The sequence below is a fragment of the Protopterus annectens genome, chromosome 7.part0, assembly GCF_019279795.1.
Source record: "Protopterus annectens isolate FY-2018-M chromosome 7.part0, PAN1.0, whole genome shotgun sequence".
NCBI lineage: Eukaryota > Metazoa > Chordata > Ceratodontiformes > Protopteridae > Protopterus > Protopterus annectens.
The window spans coordinates 1974944444-1974960907 of record NC_056739.1 but is presented as its reverse complement, the minus strand read 5'-3'; the positions used below and the strand labels follow the sequence as shown (position 1 = coordinate 1974960907).

Genomic DNA, 16464 nt, shown 5'->3' with positions numbered 1-16464 from the left:
TTGCTTCTAGGAAAGACTCACGGTCAAAGTCAACATTAGAGGTCAAAGTCAACATTAGAGGTAAATATCTATTACAGCAATGCAGCTGACAAATCCATGTATAAACACACTCAATTAAAGATGAAAACATCAGTTGAGAATTTCATTAAAACAATTGTCAATTCCTAATATAATCTGTTAAAAATGTTCTTTCAGAAAACAAGGTAAGTGTGAAAAGTGTGCAAGTATATTTGTGTGTGGAGTGTGATAAAGACAGTGGCCCTGTTTGCAAAAGACTTGCTCTAAGTGACCACTTACACTAAGAGCAGGCTGACAACAGGTGTTTTGGAATCTGATCCCTGTAGTAAGATAGGCCTTACACCGAAGTAAAGCTTTACATGGGCAGCAGGTCTTTCAGAATCAGAAGGTCTTTTGGAATCTGGCCCAGTGTGTGCGTATGTATGCACATGATTGTACTCTACAGATCTAGATGACAAAAGGGCAGGCAGAAGGTGGCAGTTCATCACAACACTTTTACTCTGGTAGTAAAAATGGGTAAAAAAAAAAATCAGGGGAATAGGGCATATTGTTGAGGCAGAAGGGAGGCAAATAAGAGAAAACTAGCCACAAAGGGATACAGGATATGGGATATTGCCAGCAAAATGGAAAATAGATTAACAAAAATGGGTACAGACAAACGAAGAATCTTAGCCCAACAATTAAAAAAATACAATACAAATACAAGATTAGTTAAGAATATGGATGTACTGACTTAGTTGTGATGTCATGGATGAAGTAGCAATTTTGAAAAATATGAAATAAAGCAGTTGAGGTAAACTGTCAGAAAGCATTATAGTTGTAAATCCCACATCACATCCGTGTGTCAATGTAGTGAATAACCAACACAACCAAAACTGGCAGAATGTCTATGTCGGGCTATGAATGGGTAGTAGCATTACTTGTTTTAAGAGATCACAACACAGCATACCTCTGGGTTGATAAATAAAGAGATTTCTTATTCTGATGAATAAAAAATAACCTTAACTGCAACCATCAACAAAAAAAAACACAAGGTATAAAAATGTTTTAACCGTTTCCTAATTAATTATTAGATAACTACATCAGTAAGTACAACAATTGCCTACAACTTAAGGAAGAAAGCAGCAAACAGCAAGAAACAGATCTGCTCTTTTACATTAAGCAAACAGAAAGAGGCCAGCTGATGAAAATGGAAACAATTTTAAAGGTATTTTATAAATCAGATTAAATCATTCAATACGGCCTGAATCTACATGGAGAAAAACAAATAAGGTTACTAACTAGTGAGAAAATAAAGCATGCCATCACTGTTTGTACACAAAAGTCTCTCTAGATACAGAAGGATCACACAAGTGTAATATTCTTCCACTGCAGGGCCTTCTCATAGGGATAACAGTTAAATATTTACCATAACACTGCACCCCCATTAACTTATGAGACTAAGACACTGGCCAACTGTGACCAAACCACTCTAGAAGGGTTAGAAACAGGGAAAGGGCTGTAGACATTAGGACTGCCTGTCAAACAAAACTTTATCACGCTGCTAAGTACCTTCCCCCATCCTATAACAACTGAGAGGCCACCTCTCAACAGAACTGATTAGCCATGCTAAGGTAAATTATATAAGATCACAACAAAACTGCCTTAGCTAAGGTGGGAAAAAGTGGGCAGAGATGCTTCAGGGGATAGGTATACATTTCCACCTCTTACATTAAATTAAGTACATAACTTTCATATCTAATAAAAGCAGGTCCATCCTCTATAAAGTACAGTTATGCAAGTAAACTTACAATAAGAGTACATGTTTGAATGATCACTGCAGCCCACAGCCTAAGCTATAGGGGGCTTACATCCCACATAGAATAGAATAGCCATCCAGCTTTAAAAGCTTCAAGGCACATTCCACATGCTCGAATCATTAGTCAGCTCGAGCTGGCTAAAAGGCAAGTTTGGGCATTGAGCCCTTAACAGCTTTCACACTAACTAAGACAGGGAGGCTGCGCCCTGAAAGGCCATTACTAGGAAAAGAAAACTACATGTCCACACCGTGGAATAAAAAAAAAAAACACAAAAAAAACAAGGGGAGCAGCTACTCCAGCAGACATCTTTCGAACATCTACTATTATGTTAAGTTATAAAAAGTACAACCCTTTCCAAAAAGCCACATATGAAACCATGGTCCTGGTAGAAAGGCCCTTGACCTGCCTGGAATAGTTTTACTATGGTGGGAATAACAAAAGGTAATAGCCTGAGACAACCACTTGTAGACAGTCTGCTTTGACATGGGTTGTTGTTTCTTCTTACATTCACATAAAATGAATAACCGATGAAAAGTTCTGAAAGATTTTTTCTGTCAAGATAGTACCTGAGTTGTCTGTGGACATTGATGGTATGAACAGGGAGATGACTTGGCTTAAAGTAAACTTAGATACCACTTTAGACATAAAAGAAAGATTAGTTTTCAAAGTAACCATGTCTCCGTGGAAGATGAGGTAAGGCTAACACACAATAAGAGCTCGCAGCTAAAGATACCCTTCATGCATAGGACATGCATAGGTCAGAGCAATCAGTAAAACTGCTTTCCATGTTAAGAACCTCAAGCCAGACCCTAGAGCTGGTTCAAATAGAACAAGTGCTAGCTTCTATAACACAAAATTAATTTTCAAGGAGGATCTACTAGTTTCCTGGGAAGCTTCTTATTTAGTACTCCTTTCAAAAACATTTTTACATGACACTACAGTGAAAGAGAGGGATCCATGGGCACTACCTTTCAACCTCTGAGTGCAAGAAATCTGGACAAAGCCTGTCAAAACAGGGGGACAATGGCTCAAAAAATAGGGACATATTTTAAATATTGCTCTTATAAACTTAGAAAGTTGCTAGAGTAACAGGGCTTGTTTTAGAATGCATTTTCTGAAGGATATGAGGTCTGAAACTGAAATGTATGTCATTATTTACTGACATAAATCCTCAGATCATCCCAGTGATTTACCAGAAAAATACAAATTTTATGAGAAACACACCAAAAATATAAGCCAAAAATCTGGACATTCTGTGAAAATCTGGGCAGTTGAGAGGCATGATGGGGACATGCTGAAACGACAAAGAAATGAACCTTGACAGAAAAGTACAACAGGCCATGGGATAGTAACTCATACAAATGCTGTAAAGCCACAGAAATACTAGCGTTGAAAAGGTCTACATTGTTTTGTTAGCAATGACAAGAAAATCTCTTCCATTTGCTTATATATAACTTTCTAGTAGCAGGATTTCTTGAATCCATCAGTACCTGCTGCACATCCTTAGAAAATGGGGGCCTAAAAGGTGTTAAGACACTATCATTCACACAATCAGTTGTAGTTGTCTGGGGTCAGGATGTACCAAACACCAGTGATCTTGTGTGTGTAAATCCAGTCTGTGAGGAAGCTTGTTGTAATTGTCAGTGGCCAACTCCAAAAGAAAGGAGAACCACTGTTGCCTGGGCCAAAAGGGAGTCACCACAAGATCTTTGAGAAGGCCTTCTGAATCTTCAGAAGCACCTTGGAAATTGGTGGAAAGGGTGAAGGAGCATACAGGAACACTCCTGTTGAAGGAAAGAAAAGGCATCTGTTTCCCAGTCTGCCTAGGGGGGAAAGATCTGCTTCCCTCTTGCTTGTTTACTACCACAGAACTTTGGTATGGTCTATGGCTACTTGAAGAGGTCCTGGGGACCACGGATGATTCAGAACACTGACAGCCTTTATGAGAACTAGCATCTCTTTAATGTTGATGCATTTTAGTCTTCCTTGTCCCAAAGACCTTGCTCTTTTATTCCCATTGACACTACTTCCCAAGCAACTTCTGAGGTGTTTGTTGTGACAGGCCGCTTTGCAGCAGGAGAGGAGAATGGGAAACCTGGATTTTGAGGAATCTAATGTCTTCAACAAGTTATTTCCCTTTTCACATATCCCAGAACTGGGATTTGAAAACACAATGGGACAGCACAAAATACGGTCTGCTTTCTTTGGGACAGGAGCTACTGTATCTGTGTGAGTCTCACACGTGGCATTGGAAGACCGTTTTAAAATATGCACCACTGGAAGAATCGCCCATAAAATATGCTGTATTTACTGGATGGTCCCTTCTGATGCATCATTTCCTGGGCTTTCACAAACTTGGGATCATCGGGGGGGGGGGTTGTGGATGCACAAGGTGCATCATTGCTCTCTATGAACCACGTAATACTTATGAATTCATAAACACCTGCCAAAGGCATTACAGTAACACAAACTGAGCTATTTATGGATTTGTAATTTTAGGTTCCTGGATTTACCATAACGTAGCAGAGAGAAACCCAATTGCCAGAAATAGTCATTCAGTCATTCACTCTCAACAGGCAAATCTATTTGAGTGTCTCTGCCTGAAATCGTTGCTATTTTTGCTCATCATTCACTGGATAGTGTAACAAGTACTAACAGCAGAACACCCACTTTAATGTTCTCTCCAGATGTTACGTAGTATGCATTCTATTTTTAATATATCAACACTGATGCTTTTCTCAACCTTTAGTCTTTTAGAAAAAGGAGAGACAGAAAGAGAGAGACACACACAGAAACAAAACTGAACAAATTTCAAAAGACTTAGCTGTACTCCTTAAAAAATATAGTAAAATACTGTAATTACATTGCACTGAAACATTCTGAAAAGTAGCATCCTTCATAAGTACTTAACCCACTCAAGTGCAATATAACACAACTTGGGTACTGTTCAGTTTGTAGTGTGTTTTGTATTACTTCATAGCATAGTTAACTTAACTCAGGGGAGGGTATTCTTTTTGTATATGAGTGTTGATAAATGTCTTTCTTTCTTGCATGTATTGGGAGTACTGCTGTATTTGTTAGTTATGTTTATTCCTATACCTGTATGTGTTGTTTCACTTTCCTTTGTAATCTCAAGAATTGAGCTGATGCACAAAATGTTTAGGCTACACATGTACAGTTCTAAATGACAATAAAGTTTACTTCGTCTTTGAATTACACGTGTGAACTGGTACCTGCTGTTGGTGATTCAGTGAGTAAATCCATGCAATTACTCTTGCATATGGCTTATTAGATTCTTACGTGCAAGAATCTAAAGATAATGAGCAACTTTTCTGAAATGGGCTTGGATAGCTGCAGGTTTGTTGGTTTGCCTGTCCTGCATAAGAATTTGTGGAGTTTTGAGTTCAGTGGAAGGCCTTTCTGATAGACAATGCTGGCACTGAAACTGGATGCAATACCAGAAGGGCATCACAAAGTCAATATCGTGACTGATGGCAAAAACTACAAGTCCAAGGTACCCAGGCCAAGACTATCAGTGCAGAACTCAACACTGAATAGTACCTGACCACCTACACAGGTTGCAAAACTGTCTAAGACACTGTAGTAAAGAGACACAGGCATCCTTGGAACTACAGCCATTAAAAGCAAGCCAGTTATAAGATTTCTGGTGTCCTAGTTCTCAGACAAAACACAGTGATTGCGTCTCCTATACAGAAGGAAGGGTGATGAACACCAAAAACTCACCCGAGTCTGGGAAAAAAAAAACAGCAAACTTGTGATAATATAAATCAAGAAAAAGAAGGGGGATGGTCTTTCCTCAGCAATGAAAGTGTCTGCATCAAGGGCTTGAATGCAGTATAATGGAATAATTTGTGTCCAGTCCAAAACTTAGCAAAGCAGATAAGACTTGTGATTTGAAAATTTCAGGCGAGGGAGACAAAGCATTTTAAATAATTTTGGCAGTAATTTGTTGACTGGAATCTCAACAAAATTCATTTTTTGCTGTCTCAGACATTTTTTTAGCATATAAAAATTTTTCACACAAATGCAACCATGAGTGTTGTCCCTACATCAAAGTGTAGAAAAATCGGATTATTTGTGAATGGAGAACTTTGAAAGCTGGTATGCCTTACTTAAACATACAACACATTACACATGTCAGTCCTAAAGATTAATCTTCTTCACACAGGCACACTCGTGAAAGCTGTGGTCAGTTTTGAGACAGGTGGGGTTAGGGAGTGGACACCCAAGTACAACACTCAACACATAAAAAAAAAAATGAAAAAAAAAACATAAAAGGGAAAGAAAGTAAAGCACAATTTGTAAAGACAGATTAATTTTTAAGAGAAAGAGCAACATCTATAATGACCATTAGAAATGGGCCAAGGCGTAACACAGGGAAAAAGTCTGATGTAAAAAGTTTCTCTAAAGATGAAAAAAACTGTCAAAAATGTTTAGGATCGAGTAATGACAGCTAAGAAATACAATAAACTTACAAACAGAGAAAATACATATAAAACTCTATAAATGCAGTCTGACCCTAGTTAATGTTCATCCAAGCACTAGTGCAGTAATAAAGATCTAAGGAAACAGAGCATCAAAGTGCATTGTGGGGTAGGTACTTAGCAACCTGTGGAGGTTTTGTTTGCCAAGTGGCCACATGTCTATGACCTTAGTCATCTCACCTATGGAGGATGGACCTACTCTTACCAGATCAGCTGATATGGTGAGTACACATCTTAGCTGACTTTGAAGATGATCTGCAGCAGGCAGATAATGGAAAGAATCTCAGGTAGCATAAACAAAACCTCAGAAGGACACTGAAGCAAAAGGGAGTCTGAAAGACAAAAGATCAGAAGTTAGAAGGTTGAAAGTGGTCTGTTGCTTGTACCATGACTTCAGGAGTCAATGTTTCGTAAAAGACATGAAATAATTACTATGCAGCAGTGGATCAAATGTCCATGACAGACCTGGCTCACTACCTTAATGGTACAGTGGGATAAGGGCCGATACCAAGAAGATAAGGTTTTGAGTAATGGACCAGGACACTACAAGAGTCACGGGGGGGGGGGTTAATTAGCACTTTAACTGCTGGCCCCTCCAATCACCTCTGGGTGGATTTTTTGCCTAACTACTTATCACAGGCAAACAGAAAGGAACACAAAATTATTTGCAGCAGAGGGAAGGTGCCTTGTAATATATGCACACGAACCACAATGAGGTCACTGCAAACCATGAGTGTCTAAGGGTAAGCCAGAAAAAAAAAGTGTTCTCAGCCGAGAAGGGAATAACGAGACTCCCCATCTCCTCTTGGTGTTGCTGTAAAAGCTGAGGAAGGGCACCAGGACATGTCAGAATGTGGACAGCAAGAGGGACACCAAAAGCAGAAACAATAAGAAAGAATGAAAGAAAAAAAAAAGACATTTTCCACAAATGATGGCAAAACAATAAATAAATAAAATGAACAATCCACTTAGATAAGGTTTGCTTAGAGAAAATGAGGCAAGTAATACTGTTGCCTTCCTGAATTCATCCACCATCTCCAAAGCAGGTGAAACCTAGACTGACAGTGCACAAGTGCATGTCCAAGATATCAACAGTCCCCATCCCTGGAGTCAAAACAGGGAATTGACTGGTTAAGGGGCAGTTTTCAAACCACCTTCAAGAAAAAATGTGAATTACTCTTAAGGCTAATCTTGTTAAGGACCAGATAAGTGCCTGCAGTTCAGAGATCTTGCAGGCACAGATTATGTACTTTAACAATGCATTAAATTAGAATCAAGTTAAAGGTCAGGATCACCTAGACATTAACCAACTGAGCTGAACACCTCTCCAACAAGATAAAAAAAAGTTTTCTTCTACTTGGCAGACTTTATCTGAAAGGCTTCCTCTCTGCTCCAATCACCTCTAAAACTCCAACTGCCAGGTATAGTGGAAGTAGACAATCTACATGGCAAAACCTGATTTTTCTTTTTGGCAAGCCAGTATCTTTAATTATATTTTTAAAAGCACCCCCCCCCCCAATTTGCTGGCTTTTGATAGTACAACTGGCTCTCTTCTATTTGTAGTTTGGACACGCAACAAATTTTAATCAAAAGTGCCCTAGTGATAGCTGGGAGGAACTTCTCCATTATAATTTTTGGACTGGTCTGCAAGATACTAACTGAGCACCTGTGATTTCTCTTCTTATATTACCTTATCATGACTACTTCAACTTTACCTCATTTTGCATCTGCAAAACTACAGCACACATGAGTGAGAGTTAAGAATGCTTCACCTTCTGTGATAAGAAGTATCAGAACTGTATGACAGCAAGGAATATGCCAAAAAAAGTCCGTTGGCAAAAACTGGGTTAGGGCATGGCATACTGGTTAAGGAGTTTACCTCACATACAAGTACAGGGTTTAATTCTTTCCAAGGGAAATTAGCTAAGTTTAAAATGGTCCATAAGGGCAGCTTGGCCTAGTACTTACCCAAGAGAGCTTCTGCAACCCTTAGCTCTTACTACATGCAGATAAGAGTAAGAATGTAGTAGCATCTACCTGTTTTACAGGTGTCTTAACTACACAGACAGAGAGCAATCAGGACTCACAATGTTAAAATGGGCTGGATAGCCAACAAAGTTCAAGACACATTTTTTTCAGATCAGTCGATTGCAGAAAACTTCAGTTGCTAGCTCTTCAGAGCATCTCAGTTTATGTACCCCCCCCCCCAAGGCATAACAACTTACTATAATCACCTACACACTCCTTTCCATCTCAAGCCTGTTAGTGCAACCCCCAAATAGCAATATAAAATGATTAGGTATATACACAAAATACACAAAAATAAATGTATGCAAAGAGCAGCAGTCAAATCTATGTGCAATCAAAAATTAGGACAATGTAGGGCAAGCATGTCAGCAGAACACAATGAAATTTAAATAAACAGCTGCACTATAGGTTGATTGTTTACAAAAATATATCTGAACTGTCAGGACCTGCTAGAGCAAGTCTCAAAATTCAGAGACTGAATGGCCAAGAGAAAGGACTTGCATATACTAAGTCCAAGATACCATTTCTCAGAATATTCCCTTTCCTCCTCAGTATAGCAATCTCAGAGTTGGCAAATATAACTTCAGGGAGTGTGAGGGGCTTGTCCCCCAACATGGGGGGGGCAGGGGGGGCTCCCTCCCCCACAACAAGAAGTTTTAAGGAGAAGAGCAATTTTTGAGATTCGCTCTTTTTCTGTGAATTCAGTCTTTTGTTTTGGGCTAACATTTCAATACAAAGCCCATATCTCTCTCACACACACACATATGATGTCCATGAGATCTTACTGACTACTTGCTGTTGATGGATACATCAACAGCAAATACACCGCACATTACACAGACAGGGAACCACAATGACAAATATATCAAATGGCACAGTCACATTTAATACAAATGCCATTCTTGCAAATGCATGCAAAGCACAGACAAACCACACACAAAAAACACCCTACTTAAAACCTACACATACAAAACATTACCACAGTGCATCACCACCAAGACACACAGAATTGTCTTTACAAGCTCCCTGAACTGCACACATGTGCACACACACAGATCACTGAACCTTTACAGACTGACCGCCATTTGTTGTTGTTTTGGCTTTTCCCGGTTAGGGGTCGCCACAGCAGAACTCCGGTCCGCTAACGATTGGCAGTCGATTTTTATGGGGCCGAGTTGCCAGCCCGACGCTCAACCTTCAGCAAAGGCACGCCCATTCACACATGTCTTTCGGAGGCCACTCGACCACGGGGAGGACATGCAGACTCCACACAGAAGGCACTCCAGCCGAGAATAGAACAGGAGAACCTCTTGCTGTGAGGTAACAACGCTACCGCTGTACCACCGCTGATAAGCACAGACTGACTGACTGCCATTACACCTTGCAAATGCCAGCAAACATAACATGCTCACTAATCATTATGGTAACAGTGATCATGAAAATAACAACACTCACTCACTCACTGACAATGTTATGAACTTTCAATCATCTGTCATCTATATACATACATATATATATCTAAATGTGTATGTATGTATGTATATATATATATATATATATATATATATATATATATATATATATACACACACACATATACAGATACATGTATATGTATATATGCATATGTATACATATATATACAGTGGATATAAAAAGTGTACATACCCCTGTTAAAAAAGCCAATTCAAATGAAAAACAAACAAATCTGTCAGGGGAAAAATATAAAAAAAATGTACAATAAGCTGGTTGCATAAGTGTGTACACCCTTAAACTAACACTTTGTTGAAGCACCTTCTGATTTAATTAGCGCATTCAGTCTTCTTGGGTGGGAGTCTATCAGCATGGCACATCTTGACTTGGCAATATGTGCCCACTCTTCCTTGCGAAAGCTCTCCAAATCTGTCAGATTGCGAGGGCATCTCTTGTGCACAGCCCTCTTCAGGTCACCCCACAGATTTTCTATTCGATTTAGGTCTGGGCTCTAGCTGGGCCATTCCAAAACTTTAATCTTCTTTAGGTGAAGCCATGCTTTTGTTGATTTGGATGTATGCTTGGGGTCATTGTCGTGTTGAAAGGTGAAATTCCTCTTCATCTTCAGCTCCCTAGCAGATGGCTGGGCCAAAAGTGACTGGTATTTGGAACTGTTCATAATTCCCTCCACCTTGACTAAAGCCCCAGGTCAAGCTAAGGAAAAGCAACCCCAAAGCATGATACTGCAAAAATCATGCTTCACCGTGGGGATGGTGTTCTTTTGGTGATGCGAAGTGCTGTTTTTGCGACAAACATACCTTTTGGAATTGTGGCCAAAAAGTTCAACCTTGGTCTCATCAGACCATAACACATTTTCCCATATGCTTTTGGGAGACTTGATGTATTGATTTGCAAATTTTAGCTGGGCCTGGATGTTTTTCCTGTGTTAAGAAAAGGCTTCTGTCTTGCAACCTTACCCCATAGTCCAGATATATGGAGAATATGGGAGATTGTTGTCACATGCAACATTACTGTCGTCCAGTATTTTCTCTACTTTTTGATGACTGTCTTCAGTGTGTTCCATGGTATATCTAATGCAGTGGAAATTTTTTGTACCCTTCTCCTGACTGATACCTTTCAACAACGAGATCCCTTTGCTGCTTTGTAAGCTCTCTGCAAACCATGGCTTCTGCTGTAGCAGGCAACTGAGTAAATATCAGGAAACTCCTACTAGGACAGCTGAACTTTATTTGGGGTTAATCAGTCTCTTTAATTGATGGCAGGTGTGTACCCAAGTAGACTGAATGCTGTAATTAAATCAAAAGCTTCAACGAAGTATTAGTCTAAGGGTGTGCATACTTATGCAACCAGCTTATTGTACGTTTTTTTTATTTTTTTTTATATTTTTCCCCTAACAGATTTGTTTGTTTTTCAATTGAATTGTACAGGCTATAGGTCACAATAAAGGTGGGAAAAGTTTTGAAATGATTCATTGTGGTCTCATTTTTTATATCAGAAAAACCTGGTATTTTAACAGGGGTGTATACACTTTCAATATGTACTATATATGCACATATATACAATATATTTAAATATATAACGTGTAAGCAAGTATGCACACATATTTCAAAGGATACTTTTCCAAGCATTTACAGTTTTGTCATAAAATCATTTTTTTCACAGGACTTCAGGCTTCCAGTTTCTTTTATAATCTAGCATGCCATTTTCTTAAATTACATTCCTTTGGGAGAGTTTTACCTTTAGTTCCTTCAAGAGGCAATGCTAATAGCACCCAACTGGGGAGAAGCTGCTGCTTTCTCAAAACTGACTTCTTTTTACATTAGTGTGCCTAGACTAGCACAGCTTTTTTCCCATCTAAACGAACAGTAAATAAATCAGCACAAAATCACTGTCTATGAATTTCTCAGCTACACGACATTACAACAGCGGACAAAAATGTGTACTACTTTAATATTCAACAATGCAACTGGTTATTACCAACTGCCTGACAGATGTATTAATTTAGTGCTTGCCTAATTTCTTCCTTTTACCTACTTTTAAATTGCTAACTTGAATGATTGCTTGACTGCCAGCGAGCAGGCACTGCAGGTAGTACAGGAGATGGAGACATAGGTAGCTATCCAGTGGGTACAATGCACATGTTATGTATAAACAACGCTTTGTCATTGAGAGATTTATAGTTTCTTCTTCACTTTACTGAACTCAAAGAAAAGGTAAGCCACTGTATTTGCAGTTTGGGTACCCCAATGCAGGGGAATACGTTGCCATATGCAGGTATACTAAGTATGCGTCAGTAGTAGGTTTTGAACTTAGAGCAGCACCCTAAGCTTAAATGAAGCCAAGACACAGCAACGGGTCCTGTTATTAGCTGGCTAGCGAACAAGATCATGCATAGATACAAAAGAAAAACAGTTTACTTATGAAGCACAGTTTACTCTCCCTAGTCAATCAGAAAGATCAAGCTGTCTGAATAAAATATATCCTTTCTCACAAATATTTGCTGCATTAACCTGCTTCTGTGCACTGTTCCCAGTAGGAAATAACTCCCAGTGTAATCCAATCTTCAGAATTAGCAATGTCAAAGCAGTAAGGCAATCATTAAACAGATTAAAATAAAGAAGGCAGCTGTGCACTGTAGAAATACAACACCTGTTAAATAATTTTTATAAAAAAATATATTCCCTGAAGCACAAGCTGTTCAGTTGCAAACTATACATAATGTAATATTTCTGAATTCATAACATGCAAGTACCTGCCAGAGCCACTACAGTAACAAAAAGTGAGCTATTTATGGATTTGTAATTTTAGGTTCCTTGATTTACTGTAACGTAACAGAGAGAAAACCCAATTGCCAGAAATAGTCATTCACTCATTCACAAACAACAGGCAAATCTATTTGGGTGTCTCTGTCTGAAATTGTTGCTATTTTTGCTCATCATTCACTGGATACTGTATCAAATACTATGACAGCAGAACACCCAGTTTAATGTTCTCTCCAGATGGTACGTAGTACGCATTCTAATTTTAATATATCAACACTGAGGCTTTTCCCAACCTTGAGTCTTTTAAAGAAGGAAAGAAAGAGACATACACAGAAACGGGGCTGTGCCTACTGAACAAATTTCAGAAGACTTAGCTGTACTCCTTAAAAAATATAATAAAAACACCAAAATGTAAAATACTGTAATTACATTACAATAAAGCATTCTGAAATGTAGCATCTTTCATAACTATACGTGTGAACTGTTCCAGCCTGAAACATCTGCTTGCTCCTTTCTAGTGACCTAACGTGAGAAAAGAAAAAAATAAATAAAGCTGCCCAAGCATTTCTCACAATCAAGCACAAAACAAGTATACACACACAAAACAGACCATCTTCATGTCTCCATAATTCAGCAGACCAAGGAGCTTCAAGTCACCTTGGTTCTGCATATTCTACATTACACCTAAGTGAAACATAAAGCACAACGATTTATTGATAGCCGATTTAGCACAGCAGATTCATTCTTATGGAATCAATCTGACTCAACTGAAATTGTGGAAGCACACTGTACTACAGTAACATTCTGAGCTTCTAAAGCCCAAAACAAGCATTACTCTAATTACATTGGTAAGCAAACACATAGTTTTCAAGGCTTCACTATGAAACCAAAAGAAAAGGGTATCTAGTAAGTATTATAAGTGACATCATTGCATTTCAAAAACAGAAATATGGATTGTATCACCCCAACACGTAAGTTTACTGGTTTCATTCCAAAACCACTGAATAGCAAACTATGAGATGACCTCCAGATTAAAATAATTTATAGGGCAATACCTGTACAAAAAGGACATTTCTCCAACCACAATGAGTAATCCAGTCTGAAGCCGCTACTAAAATGCATCTGCTAAACCTATATGACAATATACTCAGTCCTTAAACTGTTGTGCTCTTTGATCCGTGTTGCCTTATTGCACGATTTTTCTTACTGCACTATTTTCAGACAAAAATAGTAGCTCTCAGATTTTTAATTTCAAATGCTAACAAAACATAGAACTGTAAGTTCCCTTAAAACATAATGCACACAGACAAAAGGCTGGTATGCATCATTATATACATATATATGCTTTATGTGTAGGGGGCATGCTGCCAGATTTGTAAGTGGTATCACCATCACCCTTTCTACCCAAGTTTTCTAATTTGTCTTTACAAGTAACAACATCTACAATACAAATAATGTAGTGTACCATATAACAATGCAACAAAAATGTTCATCTTCACAGCTGCATTGTTTGAATGCTGCAACTTTCTAATAAAAAAGTGTCATAACACTGCTGGTTGCCCTGTAAAAGAAATAAAGCTATGCAACCATGTTCCAAACTCAGCAGTGGAAACACACATATAAAAATCAACTTACATTAACCTGAATCCGTAATGCTCCAGCAAATGTGTTTCGTGCTCATAGATTACATGGGCCTACAATATTTGTTTAGTACATTCTATGCTTTAATTTACCTGACAAGAAGGATTTTATGATTTTCAGCGCTGAAGGACCACAAAGATGGCTAAGCAAGGAGAAACAAAATCCCACAATTTAGGCTATCACCAACAAATAATTAGGGTTGCCACCTTTCCAAATGCCCAAAGTGGGACATTTGTGCTACAAACATCAGATTTTGCAGGGCAAAACATACCCACGGCCAGTGCAAAGGACAGAACTTCATTTTTTTGCTTGAATAAACGTCTATTCTTGTAGCATTTTAGTTCCTTATTCTGTTTCTTATAACATTTAGGCGTTTCAGATACAGAATAACTGTTTTATGCAACTATGACATAAAATATAGAAAATAATTTTGTCCTAAAATCTCAGGACATTTGCCATTTTTTTCATATTTTTTGCAGGACACAACTGCCCAAAGAGGGACTGTCCCTCGCAAAGTGGGACAGGTGGTAACCCTACAAATAATACCAGTTTAAAAAATGAAAAAAAAAAAACATAAAACAACTCTGTCATCCTATGCACTAAATGCATCTTAGATACCAGGAAACTGCTCACCAAATCAGCACTTCAACTCAATACAAAATCAAGAAAGAGTGCAAAAGAAAACCTAAACTACAGGTGCCGCGGGCTGAAGAGGTCACTCTAAACACAATCTAATAACTCAGGCGTCATTCTAATAATTATGTACTCGTGTCACCATCTCTGAAAATGCAATGGGCTCCAGAATACAACAACATTTAATGTAATGTCATTCTTTTTTGCAATGCGTATTCTAAAAGATGGTCTCCAATGCGTCTTCCATTGTCTGATTTTTATTAGAGTTGGCAAAGTCAGTGGAACAGAAAAAAAATGAAATACTTCACATCAGAAATTCCATTTGTACTGCTTTGGCTTGACAGCACAGAGCGCAATGTATCTAACACTGGGATAAGTCACGGCCAAGAAGGTAGCACTCCAGAGATCCTATATATGTTTTGTACAGTAAGTGCACCACGCTCAGTTCCAACTCCACTTCCTCATGTGCCTCAGGCTTGGACCATCACCAAATTCTGGTTGCCCTGTCATATTTTGCCATCAATGACATCAGTAACACTGCTCAGCTAACATCACTTCGCACAGACTGCCTCGACTTAGGGCGGCTACAGAAACTCCGTACCCCACTTCTATGTTTTTTTCCAACCCACCCTATCACCCCCCGTTAACCACGGCATAGCAACAGACTGCCACAATACAACTTTTAATTTTATTACGTCTGTCCTTATGTTCGAAAATACTTGTAGAAACCAGTTCCTGTAAACCCGCTGTCACCCTCAGCTGATCAGCACCGACTCCCTGACGAAAGACACCCAACTTGCTCAGCGCGACAGTTACCCCGATTAAAGCACATATAGAAAGGCAGCAAAGATTTTCCTTACTTTACAGGGCCGATCGGGCATAGTTCACAGACCGCTGAGGGCCACCAGCAAACACTCACCTCCAGAGCTTCAGTAAAGGCAGTTGTAGGGTTGCATAAAGTAGATTTTTATGAGAAGCTATATTTTCTGCGGAGTTCTCCGACTTGAAAAAAAATCCTTCTCAGAACCCTGGCGGCCAAAAGAATTTGACGTGCGGCATTGGAAACAGGACGTACAGTAAATACATAGGCGGCTCCCTCCCCAGTACAACAATCTAACTAGAATGATAGCGCTTTACGTCATTCCCACGTTTGCCACGAGGGGGCGTTACCATACTGGAAAAATTTCCTCCCCTTCAGTAGGTGTTGCGAGGACCAGATTGGATGGAAATTTTAACCGACTAACCAATGAACGCATGCTTGGAGCGGCGGGGCGGATATTATTATTATTATTATTATAATTATTATTATTATTATTATTATTATTATTATTATTATTATTAAGTAAAATTCAACCTTATTTCGGAACTTACTATCTCGTTATATGTTAACTTACTGACCTAGAGTGTCACTTCTCTGTTATGGTCTTGAGGAAAAATGTCATTAAATGCCACAACTACGTTTGTGAAGGAAGTGGCAGTGGTATATTACTTTTCATAATATAACTTATAAGCAGATACTAGAAAACATAATGTCGTTGTACTTCTTAACCTATTAAGTATAAATTCGGGATCAGAGCAAATAGC

The 16464-nt window shown here is 38.7% G+C and overlaps 1 protein-coding gene across 1 annotated transcript in view; it reads right to left on the bottom strand.

Annotated features, from left to right (window-relative positions):
* MEF2A (myocyte enhancer factor 2A) overlaps positions 1-16008 on the bottom strand; it is a 1032288-nt gene extending 1016280 nt beyond the window's left edge. Inside the window, exon 1 of the mRNA XM_044078398.1 lies at positions 15800-16008. The gene's annotated coding sequence lies outside the window, so the exon portion shown is untranslated. The remainder of the gene's footprint in view (positions 1-15799) is intronic.
* Positions 16009-16464: the final 456 nt, after the last annotated feature.